We start from the raw sequence: 6,000 nt of genomic DNA on the forward strand, positions 1-6,000 counted from the left end.
ATGATTAGCAATAGTAATTGATATTGTAATTATTAAACAGTTAGACGTGCACAGCTCGAGAAGGAATAACCAGTACCAGAAGAAGTAACCGAAATCAGGTGAGTTTCTAGCCCCATTTCCTTGTTATGTTTTCGGGGTTGTGTGCATACTCGATGTGAAGTGTGAATACACTTACCTTAAGTGGTAAGTGTATGCTATAGAAGTCATACGAGGTAGTTAATATATAATGCTTGTCGGTGCGTGAACGATCTTCGGATATTGCACGTATCGCCAAGGATAGTGATTCCCAAGAGGTTGTCAGTGTGTATGTATGCCATGATGTGACTTGTTTATTTTGTAAATGATGTAATGATATGAAGTGTGTTGTAGACAAGTAGAGGTAGAGTGTGTTAGAAGTGGCAAGAGCCTCGTAGGAGTGTTAGTGGCATGACGGTAGTACGTGGTAGGGTGAGCCTATACGTGACTTCGTTATTAAAGTGGCAAAGTGGCATAACGTTATACGTTATTAAAGTGGCAAAGTGGCATAACGTTAATTCGTTATTAAAGTGGCAAAGTGGCATAACGTTAATTCGTTATTAAAGTGGTTAAGTGGTAGGGATAAATAAGAGGTTAAGTGGTAAGGTGAGCAGGTCAGATAGTGGACTACGTGTCTTCGGATACGTATATATTGCATGTAGTGGTTGTATGATAAGTTGCTTGATAACTAGAACTTAGTATGCACGCAGGTATATATGTTTATCGAGAAGGCATGAGGATGACAATGGCATGGATTGAACGGCTGGCATATGAAGATAGAAGAAACGATGTTTTAACTATGATGTCTTATGTTATGGTTTTAAAGAAAAGATTAAATGTTTTGTAACGAATGATTAATATTTTATAATCCGCGAAAGTTTTAATTAACTCTGATTTATAAGAACTGTGTTTATGAGTAAATCCGACACCAAAGTAGGGCTACCGGGAACGGGGCCTTACAGTTTACACACATACAAACCTATAAACAATTAAATATACATTGTGTTTAAAAAACTAACATGTAAAATCCACCTAAAATCACAACAATTAACACACATACATACAAATCTGTTCATATTAAGTGCAAATCTACATACACACATACAAATAACTTTTAATTACCAGTTCATATTAAGCCGAAATCAGCACATATGATGAAACAATAAACAAAAAGTATTAGAAATTTAGCATAGGAGGTGTGTAAACGAAATCAGTATTACACTTGTATAATTATACAGTTCATATTAAGCATAGGCAATTATACAGGTGTGTAAATAAAAAGTATTAGAAGTTTATGATAATGATATACCTGTTTAGGCAATTCTCAAAAGTTTGGCGGAGAGGAGGTGCGGCGCCGGAGATTCCCACTGATGGTGAGGAAGTGCGGTGCCGAGGAAGTGCAGCGGCGGAGAAGGTCTGGTGGTGACGCCGAGGAACGGTGGTGGTCCGGTGGGTGACGCCGGGAGGTTCTCGGTAGTGGTGGTGGGTGATTGAAACGGGCCTGGTGTTTTAGCTTTTCATTTGTGTTGTGAGGGAAAAATGGGAGGGAGAATGGGTGTAAGGCCCCGTTACCGGTAGCCCTACTTTCATGTTGGATTTACTCATAAACGCAGTTATAATATTAGAGTTAATTAAAACATTCGAAGAATATAAAGACTTTCATAAAACATTTCATAACAAAACACATCTTGTCTTAAAACAACATCTTGTCTTTCAAAATAAACCAAACGTTAAACTTAAACGTCTTGAGTCTTCCGATGCCAGCCTCTTATTCAGTGCCACGTGTCTCCTCAAGCGAGCTGCCTCATCCTACTCACCTGCGTGCATACTAAAAGTCAGCTACGCTGAGTGAGTTCTAGTTAATCATACATTATACAATACACATAAACTTATATTCTTTCAATCATACTTTCATACTTTCTTTTGTTTTAACTTGCTTTCATATCTTACGTTATAAAGAGCATTACGCCCTACATTCCTCGAGTATTATTAGGGCTCGGTACCCTCCTTCCTCGAGTATTATTAGGGCTCGGTACCCTCATTCCTCGAGTATTATTAGGGCTCGGTACCCTCCTTCCTCGAGTATTATTAGGGCTCGGTACCCTCTTTCCTCGAATATTAGTAGGGTTCGGTTCCCTAGTTCTCGAATATTAGTAGGGTTCGATTCCCTCTTCGTTACCATACAGCCATACATCATACCTCGAGTATTATTAGGGCCAAGTACCCTCTTCGTAACCATACAACCATACAACCATCCTTTCCTTCTTTTATTAACTTTATCACATTCATACACATAAGCGTACATATCATACTTACCTTATACATAGCGTTACAACCTGGCAGTACGTGCAATATCCGAAGATCGTTCACGTACCATCAGGCAATCATTCATACATTTCACATCATTCATATAAGGCATACACTTATCACTTAGGATAAGTGTATTAACAAACATATCGAGTATGCACACAGCCCCGAAAACATAAGCACAGAAGTGGGGCTAGAAACTCACCTGAATCCTGTTACGCTCTCCGTTAATAGTTATTCCCTTCTTGAGCTGTGCACGGCTAACTGTATAATATTTACACGTATCAATTAACTACTACTACTCATGTTGTATTTCTATCTTTATATGACCCACAACGAACGGGGGTCCGGGGGCAGCGCCCCTGGCAGCGGGGTCTAGGGGCGGCAGCCCCTAGCAGGGTCCAAGGGGCAGAGCCCCTGGCTGGGGTCGAGCTGTCTTAACACATTTTTCATTAGGTTTTTAATTTATTTTCTAATTTGCTAACTCCAGCGAACTTAACAATAAGCGAACTTAACATCAAGCGAAGTTAAGTTTGGCGAAGTTAACATTAAGTGAACTTATGCCAGGCGAAGTTATCAATTAGGCGAACTTAGCCTTAGGCGAAGTTATCAATTAGGCGAAGTTGTTAGGGGCGAACTTGGGGTCTAGCGAAATTAACCATAGGCGAACTTGCTTGCAAGCGAAGTTAAGCTTCCAGGCGAAGTTAAGCTTTGCAGGCGAAGTTATGGCTTTGCAGGCGAAGTTATGCAGCAGCCCCGCTGTTCATCCTTAATCCCTAAAATCATCATCGTTTTAACGTGAAACTCTTGGATACGATATTTAACCAACTCGCGATCAATCCTATGGTCGTTTTTGGATATGGTTCGACCCGAAAACACGTAAAGTTTGGACCTTTAAGTTCAAAAACGTTCAATACTAGTTTAAGGGTTCATTTAATCGAGCCTTCTCCATTTTCGGGTTCATTACACTCGTATTTATCATCAAGTTTACAACTTTATGTTTCGTTTACACCCGATCTACTCTCGTTCTAAGTTTCAAGGCTAAACGTTAACAAAAACGTAATCTTTAAGATCAAAACGTACATTTTCGTGTTTGTTTGGCTTAGTCACGGACCCTAGATCTTGTATTTATCTTGCGTATTGAAGGATCTATCAAGAATCTCGTTTACTTGGTCTTGGATCCCACTCTCGCTCTCGGCCGTATATAGGTGTAAGTATATGTGTGTGTTTTTGAGTGTGTAGAGATTAAGATGGAATGAAATGAGGTTTAGGGTTTTATGGTGGTTTAGGGGGATATTTATATTCCCCAAGGCCCATGGACCTAAGGCCCATTATCCTTAACCCATCTTAATTAAATCCAAGTCCATGATCTTTTCCATATTAGACGTTAGTTAATATTATTAAACGCACGACAATTTAAAGCAACTTTCTTTATTTATTATTAGAATATTTAGGATGTTACAATGGGTGATTGAAACTTGAAACGGGTGAAGGGTTTTAAAACGGGTCGGGTTAGATGGGTGAAGGGTTTTGTTTGGTTGATTGACAAGTTTTCTTTTATTTAATTTTTATTTTATGACTAATATTTAATGAATCGCGAAAATGAGAGTCATAAATCTTTTTTTTTCATTTTATGACTTCTGCTTAATGACTCGCAAAACAGTGAGTCATAAATCTTCTAATTTTTAGAAAATATGACTCTTTTTCTATGACCCACGTCTTTGCGAGTCATAAATAGCTGCGAGTCATAAATTGTTAGTCATTAAAAGTCATTTTTCTAGTAGTGAAATCAAGTAAATTAAGTTGTGGAATACTTCATTTCATAGTTTGGTGAGTGCATAACTAATTGTTATGTGCCTTAATTCATGTTTCAAACTTTTGTAATCGAGTTTTGTTAAGTGTTGGAGAATGATTACCGAAAGGAATGGTTTTTAACTAACATAAAAATTTAGAAAAATGTAAAGGAAATTTGCAATGGAATTATACCGTTGTAAAATGCGATAGATATGAGACAGCCTTGAGTCGCTATGTGTGGCGTATCTGGCAATGACTTCTATAGGTCGCTAATGCACACCGTCGACAACCTATAACTAAAATTACTGATATATAAACAGATTATTTTTCGTCGCTTCCACCCATGCGTTGCAACGGAACTCGCTAAATGCATTACATGTTCGTAAGCTAACACGCATTGCTATAGAGACGGGATGGGAACTTAGTCAGTATCGGGTCGCTTTATTATGGGCAAAAGGTTTGTTTCCAAAGTTAAAAATGTAAAACTTTCCAAAAATTTTGTGTCAAGGGTTGAAAGTAAACGTTTTTATCGTAAAAACTTTACAATTATTATGCAAAGTTGAAAGACTAAAGGTTTTGGGAATAAAGCTTATGTCACCAAAGTTTTGAGGCCTACATGTAAATATGCGATACTTTGGTGACAAAAAATTTATAGAAAATCAAAGTTTGATGGACAAACATGTAAAGTTGTGAAACGTTAGTCCAAAGAACACAACTTTACATGTTATTGGTAAAACAATTTTTGTAAAGAAAGCATCATCAATAAGACCATCACAAATTTTCAATTTTCAATATTTGGAGTCCTACATGTTTCTATGTTTTATGTCTTCGGTCATGAACTCTATTCGACTTTTGTGTGGTACAAATCCTCTCTTGTTTCACTCACAACTGTGAACCACTTATAATGTTTGTTAGATTCAATGATAATGTTTTGTAGAAACGTGTGGCCATTTTTTTGTTGATGTTCTTTGGTCTTAAAATGAACATGTCCCATATATGTTCCCAGATTACAAATGTTCCAAGCTAGTTTTTAAGGTTTTAGATATGTGGTTACTAATTAGACATATATAGCTGCATAACTGTCACAAGTTAGTTTTTAAGGTTCTAGCTGGCATAGTGTGTTGAATGATATGGTTCCAAGTGATCCCATCCTTTCATTGATTTTGACCATATATACATAATACGTTCCCTCATAATAGGGAAGTCAGTTAATACAAATTAATACTATCTATAAATACAAATGACATATTCTTTATACAAATATATATTCTATTACACACCCGCAGTCGAAGCAGGAGGTGGTCGAATGTTGAGACTGGAGCGGAAGTCATCAAACAGGATGCGTGGAAGACCTTTGGTGAAAATGTCAGCAATCTGTAGACGACTCGGAGTATGAAGAATCCGAATTGTACCTCGTTGAACATGCTCGCGAACAAAGTGAATGTCAAGCTCAATGTGTTTGGTGCGCTGGTGCTGCACTGGGTTGTTGGACAAATAAATGGCACCAATGTTGTCACAATAAACCAGAGTGGCTGAAGAAAGTGGTATGCGAAGTTCTAAAAGAAGGTTGCGAAGCCAACAGATTTCTGCAACAACATTTGCGACACCACGATACTCCGCTTCTGCGCTAGAACAAGAAATAGTCGTCTGTCTCTTGGAAGACCAGGAAAGAAGATTATATCCCATGTAGACACAATAGCCAGACGTGGAGCGGCGGGTATCAGGACAACCCGCCCAGTCAGCATCTGTATAAGCCCGAAGAGAGACAGTGGAACAAGAGGACAGTATGAGACCGAAATCGGCAGTACCACGAATATACCTGATAATACGCTTTAAAGCATTCCAGTGATCAGTGGTGGGGTTATTCATATGAATACATATCTG

Source organism: Bidens hawaiensis, unplaced genomic scaffold, assembly GCF_021521415.1.
Source record: "Bidens hawaiensis isolate Kalapana, Puna unplaced genomic scaffold, B.hawaiensis_p1.1 tig00016188_1, whole genome shotgun sequence".
NCBI lineage: Eukaryota > Viridiplantae > Streptophyta > Magnoliopsida > Asterales > Asteraceae > Bidens > Bidens hawaiensis.